Here is a 12,367-nt window from a genome sequence, read left to right on the forward strand (position 1 = left end):
GTCACGATAAGGATTAAATAAGGTAATTCATTGTAAATAGCTGAGAGCAATAACCTGCATGATAGTGAATGACAATAAAGTCACTGCATGATTATTGCTTAAGCTCAAGTGTAAGTAGGGGGATAGGATAAGAAAGATTAAAATACTTTTCTTCCTATTGTCAAGGGCCAAAATATGTACATGGTAGTAAAGAATGTGAACCTATAATGGCAAGTCTTTATGATATGATTAATACTATTCTAATAATATAACATTACATTATAGCACAAACACAATGCTACAACATATGTCCTTTATAAAAGATCATGTTATAATAGATAACATTTTAAAATTTTAATTCCAGTACAGTTAACACACCATGTTATATTAGTTTCAGGTGTTCAATATAGTGATTCTACACTTCCCTATCACACCCAGTGCTCATGACAAGTGCATTCCTCAAACCCCATCACCGGTTTCACCCATTCCCTGTTCACCTCCTCTCTGGTAACTATCAATTTGTTTTCTACAGTTAAAAGACTGTTTCTTGGTTTCTCTCTCTTTTTCTTTTGCTTGTTTGTTCTGTTTCTTAAATTCTACCTATGAGTGAAATCATACAAATCATATTTGTCTTTCTCTGACTTACCTTGCTTAGCATTATACTCTCTAGCTCCAACCACATTACTGTAAATGGCAAGATTTCATCCTTTTTTATGGCTGAGTAATATTCCATTGTGTATTTTGTGTGTGTATGTGTATACATACACACCACATCTATTTAACCATTCACCTGTTGATGGACACTTGGGCTGCTTCCATAATTTGGCTATTGTAAATAATGCTGCTATAAACATAGGGAGTGTATGTATCCCTTTGAATTAGTGCTTCTGTATTTCTTGGGTAAATAACCCAGCAGCACATTTAATGGATTGTATGGTAGTTCTATTTTTAATTTTTTGAGGAAACTGCATATTATTTTCCAGAGTGGCTGTATCTTTTTACATTCCCACCAACTGTGCAAGAGGGCTCCTTTTTCTCCACACCCTCACCAATATTACAGAGAATATTTAAAAAGTAAACTAGATAAGTATACTAATATAGTTTACTATAAGTTACTTATACTTGTACTATAAAGATAAGTATACTAATATGGTGTAACTAGTGCATCATCTAAATAATGCCCCATACTTTGGAACATCTGTTTTAGATACTTTTGAAATAACTAACTGAAGAACATTATGTTCTTTAATTGCTCCCAAGAGGTGTGAGGTGAAAAGGAGATACATTAATGGACAAAATAACTCGTCAGTTAATTTACAGGAGAAGGAATTTTATGTAAGTTCTGATTATATGCAAACAATATGTATTTTAAAACCAATTAAGGCATTTGCATATATTGTGTACAATGCATGGGTGTGCATGAGTCAAGATTTAACGTTCAGCCTATACTGATGTATTCCAGCCTGAGATTGATCTTAGGCTCCCACAGCAATGTTTCCTTGGAAGGCTAACTTTAAGATGATTGGGAAACATTAGGCTTGCATTGTTTGTTGTATAGAACTGTATCTGCCTTGGGGAAGCTGTGAATTGGCATAAAGCCTATGGTCTAGATGACTAAAAATGGTATAAAAGATGGAAAGGAAATAGAGCCTGTGACTTCTACTTGAATTGACCTGCACAGACCTTGGTGTTCCCCTCTGGCAGCCTTTCCCTACGTGGATAAGGAGTTAAAAGAAGCAACGTGCGCAGGAAACATGCAATGCTTGTTCATGGATAACGAATTGTGATGCTGTATCTGTTCTTTTTGACTTGTATCCTGATATAAAGTCAAGTAAACAAAGTATTAGATAAAGGCCTATTTATGTCTCATGAGTTCTAACCCATAATGACATCTATGGTGACAGATAATGTATTTGTGTATGTGTGTTTGAGTGTGTGTTTGTGTGCGTGTGTGAGGGAGAGACTTGATATCACAAATGTAATTCCAGGTCTATAATATATAACCTAATAATGCTTCCTACTTATCTTTTCCAGCATTTATAAGGAAGTTACTAAACAGTTTATTTTTATTGGATTATTTTCTAGTCACAAGTACATGTAAAAAATATTTTACAGCTTCAACTTGCAGTGTCTAAGAGCCTCTAGATTCTGAAGTTAATGGAAATAACAGCCATCATGTTTTCTTAAAATCTCTAAAATTGAGCTATGAACTCATTTATACCTCATCACCAATAGGGTTCACATATCAACACAGAAATCCAGGTAACTTTCAACCGAGATTGTTAAGTTTCCTTCTCACACTTCCAAGCCATCCTTTCCTGGTGCTAGAGGAAGAACAATTCCAGATAGCACACAGTTCAATGGGTGAGATTTGACTAATATGTGAAAAAATTAAATGATAGCTCATAATGATATTGTGGGGGACAGGTAGTTTTCAGATTAGTTATGACATCTGCATTGGGTATATCCTCACAGACCTCGTGCTCTCCACCATCATAGCATTTGCCTTATACTCTTTGCTATTTACACTGACCTCCCTTACTGAGCTTTGATTTCTGGATGAACTGGGTTCCTACACATGACAGGCTTTCAATAAATATCTGGTGAATGAAAGATAACAATTTCAAAATTTAAGATTTTTTTTTTCAATTTAAGAAGCAAAGCATGTCCAGAATAGTCAACATAAAGAATGTCATTTTATCCTCAAGTGAAATAGCTTTAATTAGCCAACAAAGATATTAGTTGATTGGACTATATAAAAATGGGAAACTTGTGAATGGAAAAAAAATTCCTTAAAAGCAAAGTCAAAGGACAAATGACAAATAGTGAAAAAAGACATTTGTGACATCTCAGGTAAGGGACTAATTTTCCTAAGACATAAGAAAGCTACTGCAAATTAATTTTTAAAAGGCCAATAAGCCAGAGGAAAAGCTGGACAAAAGTTAAGGACAATCCACAAAAAAGAAAACATAAATGGATTTTAAACAAACATAAAGAAGCTAAACTTTGTTGTAATGAGACATCTGAAAATTTGATCTATTGCACCGACAAAAATCCAAGTCTGAACACACTATGCTGCCAGGGTTGTGGAGAATATATGATTATATATGGCCACTGGGATAGACAAACTGGTGTACCCCTTGTGGAAGACAACTTGTCAATATCTACAATATGCACGTAACCTTATGCCCAGAATTTTGCTCTTAGGAATTTATCTTGTAGATGTATTTACGTGGGTAAAATCAATGACTGGTGATGGTATGGCAGATGGTGGATGGGGCAGAAGATTTTCACTACAGTTTTAAATTTTTGCAAAATAAAAACGTATTACCTTCACAGAGAAATAAATTAATTTAGAAAGGAAAACTACCAGTTTTTCTTCCTACCAAAAGTAACAGTGAGAATATATATTTTAATAACAAATCTTTATTAATAGGATGTAACACATCTAAAGCCACCAGTCCAAAATCGTGATTATTTTTCTAAGACAATATCACTTAGCTAATGATAGGGTAGCATTTGAAACCTTCTGACCTCTAATTTTTTGATTCCCCACACCTTCAAAAGGATCTTCAGAAACTGATGGCTTCTACATAATTCATGGAGAAAGATAACATAATTACTTAATGATATATAATATGAGTAGGTCTTGTGTCAGTTTTTATGTGTCTTAAAATTATTTACTATTACAATTACTACTTCATATTCTTATCAAAATATGGACACAGCTTAATAGTAAAATCTATCCTTTTCCCAAAAAATCTTTTTAGGTATTATGGAACCATGCTCTTCATATGACATATTCCCTGTGGTAAAAGCAAAAAATTAAACACGTTCAGTTCCCTCATGTGTCAATTTAGTATCTAACGAAATCTTGCCCTAATTTCACACAAGATTAGCTTCCCTTTTTTCAACTTCTGAATTTTAATTTCAAATGTGTAGAAATTTTAATAATAAGATAAACAGAGGTGTCTGTTTTAGAAATAAACAGATATCAAAAACTTACTTCATATCTTATACCAAAAACATTCTAGAAAAATTAAAGTGTTAAGTATAAAAAAACTAATAACAGAACTAGAATAAAATGTTGGTGTGGGGAAGCCTTTTAGAAGCAGAAAGTAAAGTGAATAAACTATTAAGTATAATATTCATATTGCTCATTCAAAATTAAGGCCAATCAGCAGAATTAAAAACAAATGACAGCTGGGACTACTTGCAGCATCTATCATATAGGTTATAAATTTTCATATTAAAAAGATTTTTCAATAAATGAAATGAGATATAGAATCTATTGGAAAACTTGATAAAGAATATAAACAGGAATTTGACAAAAAATGGCAAAGAGCCAATAAACAAAAGTCCAAAAACTCAGTAATCGGTGAAATGCAAATTAAAACAGCAATAATAATCCATCATTTGCCTATTATATTGGTTTTTGTCAAAGGTACTTAACCAAAGTTCTAGAAAATAAGCACTCTTATAATGTTTGCTGGAAGATAAATTCTTACATTTGTAGGGAATAATTTGATAATTCATACAAAAGAGCAAGATGTCTACCCTGAAAACTACCAATATGCCTGAGAGAATAAGGAAAAAGGAAAAAAATAAAGGAGTATACCTTGTTCCTCTATTGGGAGAAACCAACTGGAAGATTCTATATTATAAAGATATCAACGCTCTTCAAATAATCTAAAAATTCAGTGAAAGCTCTATTAAAATTCCAACAGCTAGTTTTTAATAGACAATGACACACCAATTTTAAGATATATATGCAAATACCAAAGGCCAAGAATATCTAATGCAATCTTGAAGAACAACCAAGTTTAAGAATGTTTACTACCAGATATCATTATTTAATATATTTAATTCTGTGTAGTACTGCTGTGAGAATAGACTATATGTACTTACTTAATTTTGACAATGGTGCCACTTCAGTTAAGTAGAGAGTAGATGACCTAGAAATACATATACCCTACAAGTGTTTGAAGTCAGAAGCAAACTGGTCCTTGGTGAGGGGCTGGTTGGGAAAGGGTTAATGACTGGGCAGGAGCATGATGGAAGCTCCTAGGGTAATGTTCTAATTCCTGATCTGGGTTTTAGTAGCATGGTATGCTAACTTAAAAAAAAAAAATCCATCAATTTCTAGTGCTAGTGCAACTGTTGGATCCTAGGGTAGTTCTATTTTTTACTTTTTGAGGAAACTCCATACTGTTTTCCTGAGTGACTATACAAGTTTGAATTCCCACCAACAGTGTAAGAGGGTTCCCCTTTCTCCACACTACTAGGTATTTACCCAAAGGATACGAAAATGCTGATTTGAAGGGATACATGCACGCCGATGTTTATAGCACAATTACCAACAATAGTCAAATTATAGAAAGAGCCCAAATGTTCATCAAGTGATGGATAAAGATGTGATACATACATACAATGGAACATTACTCAGCCATAAAAAATGAATGAAATCTTACCATTTGCAATCATGTGGGTGAAGCTAGAGTGTATTATGCTAAGTGAAATGAGTCAGAGAAAGACAAATATGATTTCATTCATATGTGGAATCTAAGAAACAAAACAGATGAACATAGGGAAAAAGGAAGAGGGGCAAACCAGAAAAGATACACTTAACTCTAGAGAACAAACAGGGTTACTGCACAGGAGGTGGGTGAGGGGGATGAGCTAAAAGGGTAGTGGGTGTCTGGTGTTGTATGTAAGTGATGTATCATGAAATTCTACACCTGAAATTAATATTACACTGTATGTTAGCTAACCAGAATTTAAATAAAAACTTGAAAGGAGAAAAAAATTACTCATTCCATTCTACTGCAAAATCTTACTTCTGTGAATTTTCCTAGGGGACTATCAGAGATATACACAGAGACATGTGGCAAGAATACCCAATTCTGTCATTTATACTAGTGAAAAACTGAAACAAAATCCCTCAAATGGAATAAATTACATCCATGTGATTGGATATTTTGCATCCTTTAAAGTACACACTATGAAAAACATTCTATTTTGAAAATATTCATGATATGTTAATTGGTAAAAGAAAAGTTATATACAATACACATAAACTAGGTCTTTGATTTTCTGTATATATTTGGCATATCAGTATCTATCATCTATCTTTTTATCTGTATTTTTAAATGATTGGAAATACATAAAACTATTAACCATAATTTTTTGGAGGTGTTACCAATTAAAGATCATTTTTATTTAATTGTTGATATATTTTGGCATTTTATAAGGTTACTACACAGACTACTACAAACATTTTTTTTTATGTTTTAAATGTTAAATAAAAATAAAGAAATGGGTAATACTGCTTGGGTGGCTGGCTATCCCTCTAAAATATCTGCTACAATAAAATTACCATTTTGACTTAGATTTTCAATATGCTTTAGGTATGATATGACAGCTTTTACTTATATTAGCTCCTTTAATCTCATCCATAATCCTATGAAATATATATATTTTTCCTACAACTGACAAATGAGGAAATTAAGGTTCACAACTATAAATAATATTCTTAAAGTTACTAGTAAGTTACAAAAATATAGCATTAAACATCTGTGTTTTCCTGACTCCAAATTTTAATTTTCCTTTTCTCTTATCTGCCAAAACATACTTTCTCTGATGTTTGAAATCTAATGTATTATTTGATAAATGGAGTACTGAAATTCATACTTTTTAAAAGCTTTTAATATTTATCAGAATAATCTATATCTATCTATCTATATATCTATATACTGCTCATTACTATTAATGAGATATATGCATTTAAAAGTAAACTTTAATATAACCAATAGAAGTGAAATTCATGTATATAAACATACCAAAAACAAAAGAAGTACTATTTGAGATTTGCTAATTCAAGACTATTATATAGGGATTACAAGGTAAATTAGGATGCTTACTGAATAAATTTTTGGATGATGAGTAACCCAAACCCATGATTAAATAATCTTCATGCAATTGTAGTATCTTCTACATTTGGTAGATTTGTCATCCATTTTAAAATAGAGACATAGATAGGCACAAAATTAGACACATAGATCAATGGAACAGAATAAAGAAGCCAGGAATGGACCTGCAACGCTATGGTCAGCCAATCTCTGACAAAGTCAAAAAGTATATCCAATGTAAAAAAAGACAGTCTCTTCAACAAATGGCCTTGGGAAACCTGGACAGTGACATGCAGAAGAATTAAACTGGACCACTTTCCTATACCATATACAAAAATAAATTCAAAATGGATGAAAGACGTAAATGTTATACAGGAAACAATCAAAATCCTAGAGGAGAAAATAGTCAGCAACCTCTTCGAACTCGGCTGCAGCAACTTCTTACTAGACACATTCTGGAGGCAAGGGAAACAAAAGCAAAAATGAACTACTGGGACCCCATCACGATAAAAACTTTTGCACAGAGAAGGAAATAATCAACAAAACTAAAAGACAACTGATGGGATGGGAAAAAATATTTGCAAATGACATATCAGAAAAAGGGTTAGTATTTAAATTCTAAGAAGAACTTAATAAACTCAGCACCCAAGAAACAAATAATTCAGTTAAGAAATGGGCAGAAGAAGTGAATAGGCATTTCTCCAAAGAAGACATCCAAATGGTCAACAGACACATGACAAGATGCTCAACATCATTAGTCATCAGGGAAATACAAATCAAAATCACAATGAGATACCACCTCACACCAGTCAGAATGGCTAAAATTAACAACTCAGGAAACAACAGTTGTTGGCGAGGATGTAGAGAAAGGGGAAACCTCCTACACTGTTGGTGGGAACACAAACTGGTGCAGCCACTCTGGAAAACAGTATGGAGTTTCTCAAAAAGTGAAAAATAGAGCTATGCTATGACCCAGCAACTGCACTATTGGGTATTTATCCAAAGGATACAAAAATGTTGATTCAAAGGTGCACATGTACCCCAATGCTGATAGCAGCATTATCAATAATAGCCAAAGCATGCAGAGAGCCCAAACATCCATCAACTGATGAATGGATAAAGAAGAGGTGATATATATACAATGGAATATTACTCAGTCATCAAAATGAATGAAATCGTGTTACTTGCAATGATGTAAATGGAGGTAGAGGGTATGCTAAGTGAAATAAGTCAGTCAGAAAAAGATAAATATCATATTATTTCACTCATATGTGGAATTTAAGAAACAAAACAGATGAACATAGGGGAAGAAAGGAAAATAAAATAAAACAAAACAAAATAAAAAAGAGAGGAAAGCAAACCATAGAAGACTCTTAACTATGGAGGACAAACTAAGGGCTGCTGGAGGGGAGGTGGGAGGGGGGATGCGCTAAATGGGTGATTGGCATTAAGGAGGGCTCTTGCTGGGATGAGCACTGGAGGTTGCATCTAAGTGATGAAGCACTAAATTCTACTCCTGAAAGCAAGACTACACTATACAGTAACTAACTTGAATTTAAATGAAAAATAAAATAGAGACATAGACAAAATAAGTTGTTATAATAAATAAAAATGGTAAGAGAGAATTGTAAATTCAAATACCTAGCAATTTTCATGATAAATTAGCATTATTTCCAAAGAATTTAATGATAAATGCTAAATTCTGAACCTTTCATACTTAAAAATATGGATGATACTTGATTGAATTTTAGCTCAATTTAAAAATTCCTATCTCATACAATTCCAAACTAAATACCAGGTGAATGAAATTTTGGTGTAAAAAAATAAAGCCATACAAATAATGAAAATATGGGTAAATATTCTTACAATTTTGATGTAAAAGTTATAATTTTCATATTAAAATCATAAAGTGACTGCTTTATATTCATAACAATCTAAAACTTCCTTACATTAAAAAATCAAACAAACAAAAGAAAAATCAAAACTGAAGGCAATCTGCCTTAAATGCCTTGACAGACACTCAAGATAAAACCACTCTCACAGATCAATAGGAAAAAGACAAATAGTCAACAGAAAAAAAATGAACAAGGATTGAAAACAGACAATTCATGAAAAAACTATAACTGACCTACAAGTCTATTAGGACTGTTTAACTTCACTAGAAACCACAGAAATCAAACTCAAACAGTGAGGTGTAAGGTTATACCTATTGATTTGGCAAAGATTTTTTTTTTAATTTCTTGTATTACAGTACAGCGGTGTCATGTAATAGCAATAGTGCAAGCATTCAGGCCCTTTCAAAAAGTGCTAGAGAGTAAGGTGGACTATCCCTTTGGGAAGGTTAGGGCTGGGAGTGGATTAGGTAGAATTTTGCAATATATATTCAAATATAAGTATATTCTCACACTTAGACCAGAAATTCAACTTTTCATATTTTATCATAAGGCAACAATGATGTGTACACATGTTAAATCACAAGAATATTTGCCACAGCCTCACTTACAGATGGGAAACATCTGAAATTGCTTCCACACTCACCAATAGGGTATGAGTTAAAAGTTAGGGAACTTCCATCCAGTTAAATACTCTGTGGATGTATAATAAGTGACGTGCATGTATATTTAGTAATAGGGAAAACATACGTGGTATGTCAAAAGTTTAGAAGTTTTAATTTCTGTGTAATAGGTCATCTTCTCTCAGTTGCATTTTTTTATTTTAAAGATTTTATTTATTTATTTGACAGAAAGAGAGAGAGAGAGAGAGAGCTCAAGCATGGCGAAGGGGAGAGGAGAATCAGGCTCTCCACTGAGCAGGGAGCCGGAGGTGGGGCTTTATCCCAGAACCCTGGGATCATGACCTGAGCCGAACGCAGACATTTAACCAACTGAGCCACCCAGGCAGCCCTCTCAGTTGCATTTTTAATTTGTCTGCAATGAACATGAACTACTTTAAATCAGAAAATGGCTGTCTTAAATCTAGGTATACGTACATACTTGTCCTGTAGAAATAGATGGTTTGTTGTAGTCCTTACAATGCTCCAAGCAGTAGTCTGTTTTTTTTTTTCTTTACACATATCAACATCTAATTATAACAACACTATGATGTAGGTACTATTATTATCTATAATTTACAGGTGAAAAATTGACCAAGGGAGGCTAAGTGATTTGCCCAAGTTTACACAGACAGCAAGTGATAACCCAGCTAGCCTTTGAACCCAAGAAGTCAAGCTCAGAAATGCGTGCACTTATCCACTGTACTACTTTGCCTCCCATTCCTTTTAGCCACAGGACTTTGAGAAAACATACTGAAAAGAGCACAAAAGAAAGTCTACTTTCTTTCACAGCAGTTCTTGGAATAAATTTCCTCAGTTACTTATTGGATCTTACACAATTTCTTCCTAACTTTGAAAGTATGTGGGACGATGAAGTCTTATTGTCCTTGCAACTACTAAATTCAACTTCCAAAATTGCCCCTCGTTTTATTCTCATGCTTATATCGTATGACTGATTCCCAATTGTCTCCAAATTCTTAGGCCTGCCTTTTGAAAAAAAAAAAATGCCCCTCAACAATCTGACCTCATCTGACCTTACTATTCACATCTTTCTAATAACAAAACTCCATTTTGGTAAAATGGTGATCTCACTATTCTGGGCATGCCCCCTGACTGCCTTCTTTTCCTCTGTCATTGTCTACTCTACCATTAAAATGTCTTCTTTTTCCTCAGTAAAATATCTCTTTTCCTAATTGACACATATAAAACCTTTTCCATTCTTCATGTTTTGTGTAATGAAAGTGCCATCTTCTCAGAGAAGATTGCCTAATCCCTCCGGATGGAAATAATTATTCTTTCTAATAAACTCTGTAGCATGTATTATCCGTGCTACTTCATCAGGCCCTGTCAGGTACTGCTTTTTTCTTTATTTTACTAGTCTCCTTCCACTTGTATCTTCTTCCCTTACGTTTCCCTGAAAGCTTGAAAACACACACACCCAGCACTACTAGCACACCACACACATTATACAGATATAACTATGATTGAATGCTTCATCTTTGTATACACTTTCTCCTAGGCGGTATAGCACTTGTTAAATGAACAATCACACACACCAATAATTTTCTAATAGAACAAAGAAGACAGAAGGTAAAGCTGAGGATTAAAAGCAGCACTCTCTTCAGAGGGCTTATATTCTCATATATGTTTCATTTATACTTCTGCTTCTTGCTTTAGTCAGTGTGTGAATGCCCAGGATCACTAGAGCAGCAAGAACAGGTTTTGCCTGGCAGCTAGGCTGGTGAAATATGATCTGAGTACACCTGAGTATGAAAGGGTAGAATCTAGTCAGTCAAGAAGACTAAGAAACACAGGTAGAAGACTCATTTCTTGACATATTTCTGTTGTTATTATTGTCAGTTATGTTGATATCATAGATTCTGGAGCTGGAGAAGAGATGAGATATGTATTAATTACAGCACTGGCAGAACCATTGCCTGTGCAACTAATTCAATGAATAGTTACTTAGTAACTATTTTTCTTCCAACCACTGCCCTATATACTATCCACAAATGTACTGTTTTTTAATTGATTCAAGTTGCTCATCGTATGGCTAAGTATAAACCTTCACTGCCAACAACCCCACCATACCTTGAATGACAACTAAATAAAAGTGCACTCTGAATGCATCTTAAACAAATACTGCCTTGCCACCAACCAGAATAATTCTTAAAAACCTTCCAAATTTTAGTAATACTAATTGAATCATTCAAGCAGACCATTATCATCTTCTGGATAAAATGCATCCGTTATGAAACATTTGGGGACCTCATTTCATCTTGCATATTTTTCTACCTCAATAAATTAAAACTACTGGGGAACCAGAACTTAGGAATGATATATTTTCTGGTACAATCCTCAATTATTTTTTACAACTGGTCTCATGGTAAAGTATCTCTCACTAGGAGGTCATTTATTTTCTCTCCCTCTGGAAATTTAATAAAATAATAATGAATATTAAAGTGAATCATACATTATGGTTATATGCCATCAGGCATTTAAAAATTATAAATCCATGTACAATTTTGAACTGACCAATTATAATTTATTTTCAGGACAGTCACCCTCCAATGGCATAGCTATTGGGATTTTCCTTGAAACGTAAGTGGGTTTTCTTTTAAAACATGTGGTTATTGGGGCGCCTGGGGGGCTTAGTGGGTTAAAGCCTCTGCCTTCAGTTCAGGTCATGATCCCAGGGTCCTGGGATCAAGCCCCGCATCAGACTCTCTGCTCAGCAGGGAGCCTGCTTCCTCCTCTCTCTCTCTGCCTGCCTCTCTGCCTACTTGTGATCTCTGTCGGTCAAATTAAAAAAAACAAACAAACAAACAAAAAACCATGTGGTTATTAAGTACAGTGTTTCAAGATCTGTATTTTCTATATTGTTTTCAGTTCTACCTGAATGTAAGAGTATAATCTCCTGTGTCAGAAC

General features: G+C 33.8%; 1 protein-coding gene across 2 annotated transcripts in view; it reads right to left on the reverse strand.

Moving 5' to 3' along the window:
* Window positions 1-12,367, reverse strand: part of DMD (dystrophin) — a 2,068,501-nt gene that overhangs the window by 724,297 nt on the left and 1,331,837 nt on the right. The window lies entirely within an intron of this gene.

This window comes from Martes martes (assembly GCF_963455335.1).
Source record: "Martes martes genome assembly, chromosome: X".
Taxonomy (NCBI): Eukaryota; Metazoa; Chordata; class Mammalia; order Carnivora; family Mustelidae; genus Martes; species Martes martes.